This window comes from Hibiscus syriacus, unplaced genomic scaffold, assembly GCF_006381635.1.
Source record: "Hibiscus syriacus cultivar Baekdansim isolate YM2019G1 unplaced genomic scaffold, ASM638163v2 tig00000287_pilon, whole genome shotgun sequence".
In the NCBI taxonomy this organism is placed as follows: Eukaryota; Viridiplantae; Streptophyta; class Magnoliopsida; order Malvales; family Malvaceae; genus Hibiscus; species Hibiscus syriacus.
In genome coordinates this window covers 87,850-103,025 of record NW_024061777.1, presented here as the reverse complement: position 1 = coordinate 103,025, position 15,176 = coordinate 87,850, and the positions used below count along the sequence as shown (strand labels likewise).

Below are 15,176 nucleotides of genomic sequence, written 5' to 3'. Positions count from 1 at the left end.
GCATCACCATTGACGGACCTACTCAAGAAGGGGAAGGCATGGGAGTGGTCCGAACAATGTCAGAAGGCCTTTGAGAACCTGAAGGCAGCAGTTAGCCAAGAACCTGTCTTGGCCTTACCCGACTTTACTATGTCGTTCGAGGTGATACCGATGCATCCGACTTCGCTATCGGGGGAGTATTAATGCAAGAGGGGCATCCGATAGCATTTGAGAGCCGCAAGCTGAATGACACCGAGAGGCGATACACGGTGCAAGAGAAGGAGATGACGGCCATCATTCATTGCTTACGGGTATGGAGACATTATTTACTCGGCGCACACTTCACCATCAAGACTGATAACGTGGCGACGAGTTACTTTCAGACCCAGAAGAAGCTATCACCAAAACAAGCTAGGTGGCAAGACTTCCTAGCCGAGTTCGACTACACGTTGGAATACAAGCCGGGCAAAGTCAACGTTGTAGCCGATGCCTTAAGTCGAAAGGCGGAGCTCGCCGCGATCTCTCTAGCCAAGGGAACCGTGTTGGAGCGCATCAAGGAGGGCCTTGAGCAAGATCCAATGGCAAGAGAATTAGTAAAGCTGGCTAGCGATGGCAAAACCCAACGATTTTGGGTAGAGGACGGTATACTCTATAACAAGGGACGGCGAATCTATGTTCCAAAGTAGGACAACTTAAGGCGAGATCTTATCAAAGAGTGCCACGACACCAAGTGGGCTGGTCACCCGGGTCAAAAGCGCACTATGGCATTGCTAGAGACGGCATACTTTTGGCCCCATATGAAGGATAGCGTGGAGCTTTACGTGAAGACTTGTCTTATGTGCCAACAAGACAAAGTGGAGAACCGACAGCCGGCGGGATTACTGGAACCTTTACCAGTCCCCCGAAGACCTTGGGATGCGATCACCTTAAATTTCATTAGTGCATTACCCAAGTCCGAGGGATACGGTTTGATCATGGTCATCGTGGACCGATTTTCTAAGTATGGGACTTTCATACCATGCCCCAAGGATTGCACTGCGAAGGAGGCCGCACGAGCATTCTTCAAGAATGTCGTGAAGCATTGGGGCTTACCAAGGAGCATCATTAGTGATCGAGACCCTCGATTCACCGGACGCCTATGGATGGAATTGTTCAAGCTCCTTGGAACCGAGTTAAATTTCTCCACAAGTTTTCATCCTCAAACTGATGGGCAGACCGAACGGGTGAACGCTTTGTTGGAGTGTTATTTGCGGCACTTTGTGAGTGCTAACCAGCGAGATTGGGCTAAATTGCTAGACGTCGCCCAATTCTCTTATAACTTGCAACGAAGTGAAGCCACAGGCCGGAGTCCGTTCGAGCTTGCGACCGGACAACAACCGCTCACGCCGCACACACTGACAATGCCACTTGACGAGGGTAAGAGTCCCGGGGCCGCCAAGATGGCTAAGTCATGGGAGGAGAACGCCGACATCGCCCGCGCATGTTTGGAGAAAGCACGAAAGAAGATGAAGAAATGGGTGGACGAGAAGATGCGACATCGAGAGTTCTCCGTTGAAGACCTAGTCTTTGTGAAGCTTTTGCTACAACAATTAAAAGCCCTCCGAAGCGTTCACAAAGGACTAATACGGAGATATGAGGGACCATTCCAAGTACTTGCCAAGGTGGGAAAAGTGTCTTATCGCTTAGACTTGCCAAGTACACTTAAGATTCATCCGGTCTTCCATGTAAGTATGCTCAAGCCATATCATGCCGACAAGGAAGACCCAAGCCGAGGGTATTCGCATTGAGCACCTCCCGTAGTAACCAAGTCTTATGACAAAGAGGTGGAAACGGTGCTCACAAGCAGGACGGTCCGCAAGAGAGGAGTCCCACCGCGTACCGAGTATTTAATCAAGTGGAAAGGACTACCAGAGTCCGAGGCAACATGGGAACTAGCTGAAGACTTGTGGCAGTTCGAAGAACATCTCAAAGCGTACGAGGCGACGAGGACGACGCCAGAATAGGTGGGGGAGAATGTCACGAAATTGGGCCTTTTCCCCACACTTTGGGCTATTTTGGCTATGTTGGGCCACATTTGGTCTTGGAGGTTGATAGAATAGTGTAGATTATTCTAAAACACTCAAGACTTGTACATATTCTAGAAGCATTCTAGAGTCTTCCATGTTAGGTAGGAAATAATGGAGAATTCTAGAGAATCTCTCCCTACCGTAGGATCAAATCAATCTCCACCGTCCATTGAGGAGGTGGGATGCTATAAATAGGTGGAGAATCCTCATTTGTAAATCATCCAAGAGTTGTAAGCATTCAAGCATTCAACAAGCTTTCTCTATAAGTTCTTTCCTTTCTTCTTTGTTTCCTTTCCAATCCTTTCTCTAGCATGAGTTCGAGTGAGGCTGACTTAGCTATCGCGAGGGGCGAAAAGGAGCTAAGGCCGCACGAGGCTTATTGAGCGATTAAGTCCGTGAAAAGATGCTCTCTTTATTGAATGAAAGCAGGTTTAAATTCAATATATATATATATATATATATATAATTTAAACGTAATTATAATACTTTTTTAGGATATTATTTTTTGGGGGTTGCATTTATATGTCATCTCGGGTTCAATACAAAATTTTTACCTCCAATCTTAAATCTAATTTTAAATCAGAGGCGATCTCTTTAAATTTAGGTCAAATTGGATTAAAATAAAGATGATATAGTTTTTAAATCAGATCAAATTAACAAAAAGTTTAACTCAATCAAACACATGACATCTTGAATACTTCCATTTACGGATATACTAAAAATACCCAGACGAAGAAACGATATCCAAACAGAAGGGAAAAGCCTGGAAAATGAAATTGAAAGGGAAAAAGAAAACAATGAGTATGTTTGGAGGAGATAGCTGGGGAAGAGAAACACAATATTGAAAGCGAAATATAGATGAAGTTGTTTTAGAGAGGATCGACGTTGATGGCTCTTCTTACAAGAAGCTGTCTTCCGGCAAATAAGCTTGTCTTGTCTGCCCTCGCAACCCCATCTTTGATACTCCTCTCATGCTCTCTCTAAGCTTCACTTTCATTCACTCTGAATTCTGTTGTCATAATAAAAATACCCAGAAATTTAGATCCCAAATTGATGGCGTTTTAGTTATATCGGGGTAGGTTAACTATTTGAGCTGATTAGAAAGCATTTTTTATTGCTTACTTTCATTATTGTGACTAATGGTTATAGTTAGACTCAAACGTTTATCCGAATTAAGGCTAATTTTGAATATGGATATGTGTAGGATTATGTTATTTTTCCTATTTTGTAATATTCCTAGGAAGATCATAACTATACCATGTTTGAGTTGTGCTGGATATAGAGGCTGGGTTTTGTTTGGATAAGGGGAAAGTGTAGTTGTTTTGGATTGAACCCGCAACTGGATAAGTCCCTTTTGTCACTTCATATTTGGTCGAATCAATCATCGATATGGATACTTTAGTAAACATGAAACATGAATCCGGAAAAGTTGGATATCAGTTTTTCAATACTTGTATCATTACAAGCTTATGAACTGAGGGAGGAGATGTTATAGTCAGGATGCGGATCTTGAACCTTGAAGTTCCGACACGGTTTTAATCGCTTGCCGGTTCCTTTTCTATATTGTAGGATAGCCATTTGACAAGGGAGTTTTTACATATTTCTGTTTTCCTTCCTAGCTTGAATTAGTGCCTTTCTTTTGCATGAATTTGGAATATAGACTTAAACTGTGTTTTTTCCCCTTTTCTCTTGGATTTTGAGTGGAAGGGAGGGGAGGCTGTGTTGACTGATGAAGGCAGCTAACTTCGTAAATTTTAAGGTTTTTTACGTAATTCAAGCTTTAGTTGAGACTTAAGAGTTTTTAAATTGTTTGATCGGTTTCGCAGATGCATTGCAAAGGATCGTGTTATTCGGCTGCAAAGTCCAAGGCGAAGGAAAAGGAACCCACGAGACAAGATGAAATAGACTAACTTTGCAAAGCTCACCTACTACTTGTTCTGTTAAATCTTCCAGTGCCACCAAGAAAATTGCTCAATTAGCTACCAAACCATTGATCCAAATGGCTCAGAAGGCTGCTTCTGAGATATTTGGTAATAAAAGAATCGAGCACGATTTGAGAAGCGAAAATTGTGACATGGTGCTGAGGCAGAACAATAATAAAAACGTGACACCGGGTATCTTTCAGAATCACTCTTATCCGGAGAATGAAACGTCAGACAAGTTAATACAGCAGCATCTGGATTTCCGGGAATATAGAGAGAGAGAAGTTAAGGTCACATCCGCTGGACTCGACTGCAATGGTAAATGGTACAAAGACGAAAATGTGAGCTTCTTTTCCCCTAAACATGACATGCTTCAAAATTATTTCAAACCCCAAAGTAAAAGATGAATTGGTCAAATGCATTCATAGTTTTTCCTTTAATGGTCAAAGAGCACATTAATGAAATTTTCCTTTCTGTTAAATTCCTTACAATGCAACTAAAAGTGTTGCAAACCCCAAAGTAGCAGATGAAAGATGAATTTAATCTTTATTTGTCTCACATGAGATTATTAATGGGTTGTGTTTTACTCATCAAGGATTTTGATTAATTTAACCCCAAGAAAGGATGTTTGAACTTGTTAATTAGGTTATGTAATGGTTAAGTTCGTTTGTTTAACAAATATAGTCAAAATCTTGTAAACTATATCAACTTCAATAATATGAGATTATGGCAATGTTAATATATCAAATTAGCATGCAAATCTAAGTACTCAAAAGTAAAAACAATGTATTTTTCTAATCCCAACATTATTTTTTCCAAACACCATTTTAATAAATTTAATTTTAATAGTTATAAAATAATTTTATTTTTGATAAAAATAATAATATGAATATGGGTTAAAATTATTAAGTTTACAGTAATTATGATTGGTATAATCATGTGGGTGGCACGTGGGTAAACAAGCTTGGACAGCCCTACTTGAATCATTTGAGCTTCATCTTTCTACAACATTAACAATAAACAATTCAGCAGAATCTCAGTTTTTCTCTCCGCACGTAAGAATTATTCCTATTATATTTGTTTCAGTGTCTCTATCTCCCTCCCTTTGTTTGTTTCTGGTTCAATAACCTCAAAACTTCAAAGATCTGTGCAAAATGCAAACAGAATAAGCAGTTTCTTGTTGATTTTTTTATTAGTTTTCTTTGTTTTTGTTTTGATCTTCCTCGACAATGGGAGGCTGTACTTCAAATCCAAACCAATACAGCTCAAGAGATCACCACCGGAATGACTATCCGGCGCCACCTAAGCCACCCAAATCTCCGCTTCCGCCTCTGCCTCCGACCACCCCTTTCCTCCCCTTGTACACTCCGAGTCCGGCACACCCGAACAGAACCAAGACTCCTTCGACGCCGCTCAGGTTTCTTCGGAGATCGTTCCCTCCTCCTTCTCCGGCTAAGCATATTCGGGCGGTGCTGAGGCGGCGGAAGAGTAACAACAAGGAGGTGGAGAATGGGACGGGAATCGCGGAGTCGACGGCGGAAGCCGGGGAGGAGGAAGGAGTTGAGCTGGATAAAAGATTTGGGTTTTCAAAGGAATTGAGGAGTAGGTTGGAGGTAGGAGAAGAAGTTGGCAGAGGGCATTTTGGGTATACTTGTTCTGCTAAGTTCAAGAAAGGAGAATTCAAGGGTCAGCACGTTGCCGTTAAAGATATCCCAAAGTCCAAGGTAATACATTTTTTTCTTCCCTTTTTCTATTTTTAATTATATAATTAATTACTTTTGGATTAAATACATGTATTTGTAAATGTTGATAGATATATGCTTTGCAAAATTAGTTCTAAATTCTTCATCTTTTTTTTTTCAAAGTTGATTTCAATGCGGTGTGCTTTATTTTTGACTTCTGTTCCAGTCTTCTATGGATTCTTGTTCAATTTCCTATTTGAGTGTTGCAATTTGTTCAAAATTTAAAGCTACTTGGACTTATGAATTTTACAACAGGAGAAATCTTGGGGGTAATTTAATAGTTTGATCTTGTAGATGGAGAACAATGCTGGGTTAATTTTTTTCCTCACAATTACCATTTCATGATTGTAAAACAGCATAAAATGGTCAACTTCTTTGTTTATTGATTGTTTTCTTTCTGGGGTCAATTGCTTTGGTCCACCTGAACCACTTGAATTATTTGATCTGCTAAGCTTACACATTTTAGTTGGATAAATTAAGTCTAAAATCACATCTGGCCCTGAAAAGTGCATCTTTGCATCATTTAGTTTTGTATGGCTGGATCTAGATGGTGGTGGACGTGAATACAGTGTGACAAGAGACCGTTGAAATTATCCGGTGAACGTATTGACCTATCACGTTCTCTACACCTCAGAATTGATAGCTTCTATTGGAGCACTTTTGTTCAATAATTATGAATCAGACTGAATTATTGAAAAGATCATTGCCTCAAATCTAACTTTCATGCAGAGTCAGACTGAGTTATCCGGGTTTGGTGCAGGCAGTGCATCGAACCTTTGCATGGTGGAAGATGCATTGTACCATTCATTCATGTGATTCAATTCATTCCTAACATAAGATTGCTCATGAATAGAGTTGTTTTCAAATTCGAAATAATTCACAAAACCTTTGCTGCTGGTCAAGATGTTACAATTTATGAGGTGGAAATTGATTAAATTTGATCCGCTCTTGCAAGACAGCTTAAGATGTTATAACAACTGATATATTTCTCTCTATCCTACTTTCCTCCTCTGATGTGTTAATCTTTGATTGAGATGGCCTGTTGTAAGATGGAGAACCAGATATCAAACGAATGAATAGAAACAGATTTCCTTTTATAACATGCAATTGAATAGAACTGACAAAAAAATTCTTCAGATAAGACTTTTTATTTTTGCTCCCATGTGACTGGCTTTAGAAGAAGAATGTTAGTTAACTCGTTTTGCTAACTGGAATATCCACTTATTCTGGGAAATAAGGAAACATGTGTTATGAAATTATAAGGGTGATCTAAGTGGTTGCTATTTTTCGGTATTTTGTTCTTCACTCAAATTACAAATGTATTGTGAAGAGAACACTCATGTCTAGTTATCTTAGATACACTTATGTAAGTACTGAAAGTTCAACTAAGTGAGATTATGAACTTGTTTTTTGTATTTTTCGTTTTCTGTTGGTTTTCCTTCGTGTTTTTCTCACTACAGTTAATAGTTTTTTATGTTGTCAGATGACAACAGCTATTGCAGTCGAAGATGTGAGAAGGGAGGTGAAGATATTGCGTACCTTGACAGGACATATCAATCTAGTGAAATTCTACGATGCGTTCGAAGATCATGATAATGTCTATATAGTAATGGAGTAAGCTTGAAACATGCACTGCTATTGATGTTATATTGTTTTAATTTTTCACCGGAATTAATCAGAATAAGTCAAAGATCTTGAGTAACTTAATTTTAAATTACAGGTTGTGTGAAGGAGGTGAGCTTTTGGATAGAATACTTGCAAGGTGATTATTCTACTGCTATATATCTTCAAATTCTCGGCAATCGTTTATTGTTGTTCTTGCCTCTACCTCAATAGAGCCTCTAACTGGCAGGTCTATTATGCTTGTAGGGGTGGAAAATACACGGAAGATGATGCAAAGGCTGTAATGGTACAGATACTAAATGTTGTTGCTTTTTGTCATCTTCAAGGTGTCGTGCATCGAGATCTTAAACCAGAGGTGTGCATGATTATTTTCTATAAACATAAAGCATAATAAAGGTGTGCTGGGAGTTTTATTTGATTATTTCGTTTACTGAAAATTGACCTGATGAGGGTCTTTGGGTGTATTTTTGAGTCATGACTTTCTGTGGTACTATTTTTTTAAGAGTTTTATGTGTTTTAACTACCATATTGGAATCTAAATTTGCACTTTTCTGGACCAGAACTTTCTGTATATTACGAAGGAGGAGAAGTCTTTGCTGAAAGCCATAGACTTTGGTCTGTCGGATTTCGTAAGACCAGGTTTGCACTCCGCTCATTCATCTTCCTTCTGCTCAGCCTCGGGAATTATTAATTTTCACTAGTGCTTAGTGTGTTTCCAGATGAAAGACTTAATGACATTGTGGGAAGTGCATACTATGTGGCCCCCGAAGTTCTACATAGGTCCTATGGTACAGAAGCTGATGTTTGGAGTATAGGCGTGATAGCTTATATTCTTTTATGTGGGCGTCGACCATTTTGGGCTAGGACTGAGTCTGGAATTTTTCAAGCAGTCCTGAAAGCTGATCCAAATTTTAATTAACCACCTTGGCCTTCCTTGTCTTTAGAAGCCAAAGACTTTGTGAAGCGCCTCTTGATTAAGGATCCTAGGAAGGGAATGACAGCAGCTCAGGCTTTGAGTGTGTGCATCACTTTTCTTTGTAATATTAGGTTGCTAACGTTATTGCACTAGAGTAACTGACCGTGATCTTTCGTTCACATGTCATCCTTGGATCCAGAATTTGACTAATGTCAAAGTTCCACTCGATATTTTAATATTTAGGCTTATGAAGGCATACATGCGATCGTCACCATTGTGGAAGGCTGCTTTAAAAGTATGTAAATATTCTCTTCTTCCTTTACATTATCTATGCCAGAACCTGGTTTCGTAACCGCTATGCTCCTGGACCGAGCATTGTTTGCACGATGCACTTTCTTCAGCATGTCCTTTACTAGAATGGTTCATTCCTGCAGGCTTTGTCGAAGACATTGACTCCCGATGAACTATTTTACATGAGAGAGCAATTTGCATTATTAGAACCGAAACATGATAGCATAACCTTGGAGAATATTAAGACGGTTACTATCCTTATCCGGCCCTTTCCCTCCCTCTCGGCTCCCTAAAGAAGTGATTGAGATAATGTTAGATTATGCACTTGTTTTGATCATTTGATTTCTTGCAAACAGGCCCTAATGAAAAATGCAACAGATGCGATGGAGTTTCACATTCCAGATTTTGTTTTATCGGTATGAACTTGGTTTCTGTTCATTCAATTCCTTGATTTATATGGTCATAAGAAATAGCTTATCGAAGTCCCTTTTAATTTGCATTGCACGTCAGCTAAATGCACTTCAATACAGAAGAATGGATTTCGAAGAATTTTGTGCAGCCGCATTAAGCGTCCATCAGATTGAGGCATTTGATCACTGGGAACAACATGCCCGTTGTGCGTATGAGCTTTTTGAGAAGGATGGAAACAGGGCTGTTGTCATTGAGGAACTCGCTTCCGTTAGTTTCGGAATTCTTTCAAAACATTAAATATAATTGTTTATGATCATAATGGATCATGCAAATCTAAACCGGCTGCTACTGTGAAATCCAGTAACTTGGTCTTGGACCTTCTATTCCTGTTCATGCGATTCTTAACGACTGGATACGGCATACCGACGGGAAGCTGAGTTTCCTCGGGTTTGTGAAATTGTTGTGTGGTCCACTCAGTCGAGCTGGCGCAAAGGCACAATAATCATGCCATGTTTTCCTGAAGACAATTCAACCGTAAAAACATACCGATCTTGCTTCGGGGCTTTACAAGGATGCTCCATGAATCCAGCTTCAGCCAAATTTAAGTTAATTCTTTGAGGAGTGAATGAAGATATATCATTGGCAATGATGGCAAGGAAATCAGTGTAGAGAAGATATATGGTTAAGCTTTAGTTTTTGCCTCAATGGGGGCTAATTATATGTGTTACACGTTTTTTAATATTAAAATGTGTGTTTGATTTATTATTTATTTATTAATTGCTTTAAAGTTGGGATTTTATTTGCGGTGGAAGATTGGATAGTTTCTTAATGATTTAATGAATTAAATTATATAAAAGTACTTAATTAAAGCTTCAAGGAAAATCTGAGATGAATAAACCAGTTTGCTGTTGATTTTATTGACAAGAAAAAACTTACAAATTCCCTCTTATCATCTTATGGAGCCTAACGTATAGTAGTAAAACAAAGGGAAAAGATAATCTTCAACCCCAACAACCAGTTTAATTTGCCACGGCAGTTAATAATACACGTAAATGCTACTTCTTCACGACAATCTACTTCTGTTGCTTACTAAAACGATAATGAGAAATACAATAAATGTGAAATCGGACATGTTATCTCAGCCATGTTGGAACTACTCGAATACACATTCATACAGATAACACAAGGTTAAAACAACAACCTATTGTCAAAAAGTTCATAACTTATCTGGTGGAAAGCCTTTGGTGCAAATCATCTGCCAATGCCTGTCTCAAACTTTCCCCGAAGTAATAGAACTGCTTCTCACTCTCAAGCACCCTTGCCGAAGCCCTGGTTTCATCAGGATCCTTTTGAATCTCAGGTTCAGGCTCTCTAGCAATCTGACACAAATTATGCAACACACAACAAACGACAATCGTCTGCGGTGCATGATTAATTTCCACATTCAAATTTCAAAGAATCTTCCACCTCGTTTTAAGTAACCCGATCGCTTCCACCACCACAGGCCTCCCTTTCATCAGCATCCCATCCAACAAATTTGCGCCGATGTCCCGGCCCCATCCGGAGAAAAAGGTGTCATGGGACAATAAAGGATAACACTAATCTCCAATGATATAAGGCCTAACATGATGACCCATAACATTGATCACCTTATCCCAAACGATATCACCTGAAGTAAGCCTATTATGCAACAAACTATCCCTAAAATGAGTAGCATCAGCAACTCCACCAGGAGCTTTAACACAAGCATCCCAAAAAATCTATGGTCAACAACAACCTGGAGCAAAACCAAATTATACCCGTACTTACATTTATAAGAACTCATCGAATTTGAATCAAGCTTCAATCCACAAACTTTTATCGGGTTCCCATCGATAGCTCCACAAAAGTTGGGCAGTGAAGTAAGTTCCTCAAACCTATGTGTAATTTCGATCAACCTTTGACGAGAAACGAGGATCTTAATGAACTCCAGGTAGAGCTTAGTAGCCAGGAGACGAGTCACCATGTTGGTGATTTTCGAAACAATGTAGTTATAAAAGGCTCGAGCTTCTCAACCAAGGTGGTGAAAATCAGGTAGGAGAACCCGTACAACGACCGTCATTCGGTGTCATGGATCGGGGCAGGGGCGGATGTACATGGCTCGCTAGGGAGCCATTGCACACCCATTATTTTGAGAAAAATGTTAAATTTAGTTTAATTTGTTAATAGGAAAAGAAAAAAAATAAGAAAATTTACATACCCAATTTTTTTTAGAATAGAGTATTAAAATTTTGGACCCCATTTTTTAATTTCTAGATCCGTCACTGGATCGGGGCATCCATCCACCATGTATGGTCGATGGAGAAAACACAAAAAGTGGTGATGGAAAAGTGGGAGGAAGGAGGAGGAAAAGGCAGAGAGTTGTGTCAAAGTCTTTTAAAATAAGATGAAAACACAGTTGTTTGTTTTATTTTTTCTTGTTATGATCATAGTTTTCGTTTAGTTGAAATTTCTTGGAGGTTAAACGTTGCAGTTTAATAATTAGGGTGAAAGGGAGGAATGAGTCTATGATTGAGTTTATCGAATGAAATTAATATGTTGAAGTTTTCTTTATAATATTCTTCTTTATTTATTCCTTTCTCTTTTCTGTCAATTCAGTTCTTGTATGATTCTTGCTTAGTTGATTGTGAAATTTACAAGGGTATCAGAGCCAACTAAATATTACGATGGTCGAAGGTGTTCTACAAACCCGTAATAAAAAAGCCCACCAACTCAGTGACATCAAGGGATGACAAAGTTGAAAGTGGATATAACTTAACTTGAAGTCAAGATGGAAGAAAAGTGGATAATTTAATGTAGAGGGGATAGATTCTTTGATGAAAGTGGTTGATTCTTTTTTAAATAATTTGACCTTTGCAAGAAAAGAATCGATCGCTTAAAGGATTGGTCATTTTGGTGGAAGGATCAATCTTTTTTATAAAATGATCGATCCTTTGGTCAAAGGGATCAATTTTTTTTCTAAGAGATCAATCATTTGAGCTAGGAAAGCTTGGAAACTCAACTTTAAAACGTAAAAAGGAAGACACAAAAAAGATTGATTAATTTTTGAAAAGGTTCAACTAAGTTAGAAAATATTTAAAAACATATTTTTCAAGTTAATTTGGACTTTTGATAAATTTTTTATATATACAATTAAGTCCAAAATCAAATCAAAATCTTAATTCAACAAAGTGGAATTTTGCAAGCAAGATAATGAAATTCTAGCATGAAGGTGGATATGTATTGTTGAAGGGAATTCAGCCTGAACCCTTACAATAAGTAGAGCCAAAGCTTTGTTATAAGACAACGAAACAGTTTAATAGTCTATATGCGACTTGTTTGCTGTTCTTGGATGCTTAAATGAACTTGAAAGCGAGAATTAGAACTGTTGCAAGAAAAATTACAGAGTTTATTGGATGATTTTGGTGATGTCTTTGCGGAGCCACTGGGATTACCACCAGAAAGGAGACATGACCATAAAATTACACTAATGGAGAAAAAGACATTGGTTAAAATTAAACCTTGTAGGTATCCAAGTTATCAGAAGGATGAAATTGAGACATTAATTATGAAAATGATGAAAGCGGGGGGGTTACTAGAGACAAAAATAGCTCATTTGCACCTCCCATAGTGATGGTAAGAAAAGATGACTCATGAAGAATCTGTGTAGTTTACATGAGGCTGAATCAAATGAAAATCAAAGATATATTTCCAATGCCAATTATTGAGGAGCTGCTTGATGAGTTGAGAGTTGCTACATTCTTTTCTAAATTGGACTTGAGGTCTAGATATCATTAAATACGTATGTGGGAATCGAATATGCATAAAACAACTTTTAGAACTCACGAGGGTCTTTAAGAATTTTTAGTAATGCCCTTTGGGCTTACTAATTCCCGTACAAATTTTTAATGATTAATGAACTAGATGTTTAAGGGATTGTTGAGGAAGTCTGTACAGATATTTTTGACGATATACTCGTGTATTCAGTGGATTGGGTGTCACATTTGAGTCATCTTAAGGAAGTTTTGGAGCTTTTGAGGAAACGCTAAGAGAAGCAAATGTAGTTTTGGAGCTGTGAAAGTAGATTACTTGAGTTATTTGATTTCGGGAGGATCAATTGGTATCGATAAATCTAAGATTAAGTGTATATTGGATTGATCAACTCCTAGGCCAGTTAAGGAGTTATTGAGGTTCCTCGGACTTTCAGGATATTATCGTAAGTTCATTAGATGATATAAGACCATTTTTAAACCTATAACGATTCTGTTAAAAAAAGGCATGAAAATAGGCTAGTGAGGAAGCGAAAGCATTCGAACAACTCACGGTGGCTGTAAGTTCAGCTCCAGTGGTGATATTGCTTGATTTCAAAGCAGAATTTGTGTTGGAAACAAACACTTCTAATGGTGGAGTGAGAGCAATGTTAGTTCAAAAGGGGAAGCCTTTGACATATTTCAGTAAAGGACCAGTGATCAGGCATAGAGAGATATCAATTTATGAAAAAGAAACGATGACAGTGCTGATGGCAGTAATGAAGTGGTCATCGTATTTAGTGGATATACATTTCAAGATAGAAACTAATCATCAAAGTCTAAGATTCATTGCTGAAAATCAAGCAATCACTCTGACACAACAAAAATAAGTGATAAAAATAATAAGGTACGTTTATGAAGTGAGTTATAGGAAGGGTATTCATAACAGTGGCAGATGTTCTCTCACGTAAACTTGTAGTATCAAGCTATCCAAACATGTCATTCAACAATGTTACCACTGACGCACTACAACAAAATGGGTTTATAACGGTATTTTTAGAACAAACGCCGCTATAGACTCGTATTTTGGTGGAGTTTTTTTATAAACGCCGCTATTGACTCATATCTTAGTGGGGTTTTATACAAATGCCGCTAAAGACTCGTACTTTAGTGGCGTTTCTATTCAAACGCCGCTAGAGACTCGTACTTTAGTGGCGTTTTTATACTAACACCGCTATAGACTCGTGCTTTAGTGGCGTTTGTTTTACAAACGCCGCAAATTTACAATTTTTAAATCCCAACCCCTTTTAACCTTTTTCATTTTTCTCATTTCACATATTTTTTATGTCCCGCCAGAAGTTAAACATAAACCCCTAATCGAAGCATCTCTCTCTTGAAATTGAAACCCAATGTTTGCAGCATTTGTTCTTCTATTTTACCCTCACTCTCGCGACCGTTTTGATCTTCAACCTAAGCTAATTTTTAAAATCTCGCAGCAATAATCCTCGAAAACTTGAAGTTCAAAGGATAAGGAGGAGCAGAGCCAGAAAAAAAATCGAATGTTAGCTTGCAAGTCTCTTTTCAGGTAAGCTTCTTTTACTTAACCCCCTGTTTGTTTACTGAGAAACTGAGAAGGGAAAAATAATTAAACTCTGTAAACAAGAAAAACCCTCCCTACAAGGTAAAAACAATTAAAAGGAGAGAACTTTAGCTTTAAAATTTTCCATGTCAGGTTTCTTTTCGAAGTAAGATGGAAATTCAGAATTAGGTTTTTTATTCTCAAGGTTTAGTTTGAAACCTTACGAGCGTCCTTTATTTATTGTGTTTTCATGTCTGCTAAGTAGTTTATATGTACACAATTATTTCAATTCACACCGTTGTTTATGTTTCAGTATCTTAGCAGGGTAAAGTTAAAGGATTCAAGCCAGACACAGATGAAATAAATGAAAAACGAAGCTTTCAATCGTTGAAAACCTTTATTTTTTTGATAAATAATGTGTTAATTCGGTAATTATTATCTATGCAGAGTTGACGTTTGTTGAAGTTCACAAATACTTATTTCAAACCAAGCTGGTTAATTACTTTCAGGTTTTTATCCCTATGAATGTGTTAAGACTTAAGAGCATCACAATTTCATGTTTATTCCCCTTTAAGCTTTGTTTTAAGATTCTTTTTAAATCTTTATGTAAGGTAGTGCAATCATATTAAGTAATAAGACCTTATTGCAAACATTTACATTGTATTCTACCATTGAGTCTTCCATGTCACTGATATGCTTGCTTTGGTTGATGTGGCTCCATTTGCAGAGGTGTATTTTGAGGGTGAAACGATGATTTATGTGTGTGTTTAAAGTGATAATCAAGTAAACTTTATGGTATAGGCCATTGCTTCGATAAGACTCAAACAATGTTTGAAACCTAGATGTTGTGTTCGCAAAAAATAGTAAGCTTGGTAGCCAT

General features: G+C 38.1%; 3 pseudogenes; 2 read left to right on the top strand and 1 right to left on the bottom strand.

The window, feature by feature from the left end:
- Window positions 1-2,781: 2,781 nt before the first annotated feature.
- On the top strand, window positions 2,782-4,374 carry LOC120158917 (annotated as a pseudogene).
- A 692-nt stretch (window positions 4,375-5,066) lies between these two features.
- LOC120159499 lies at window positions 5,067-9,530 on the top strand (annotated as a pseudogene).
- Window positions 9,531-10,011: 481 nt separating this feature from the next.
- LOC120158819 lies at window positions 10,012-11,044 on the bottom strand (annotated as a pseudogene).
- Between the last annotated feature and the right edge of the window lie 4,132 nt (window positions 11,045-15,176).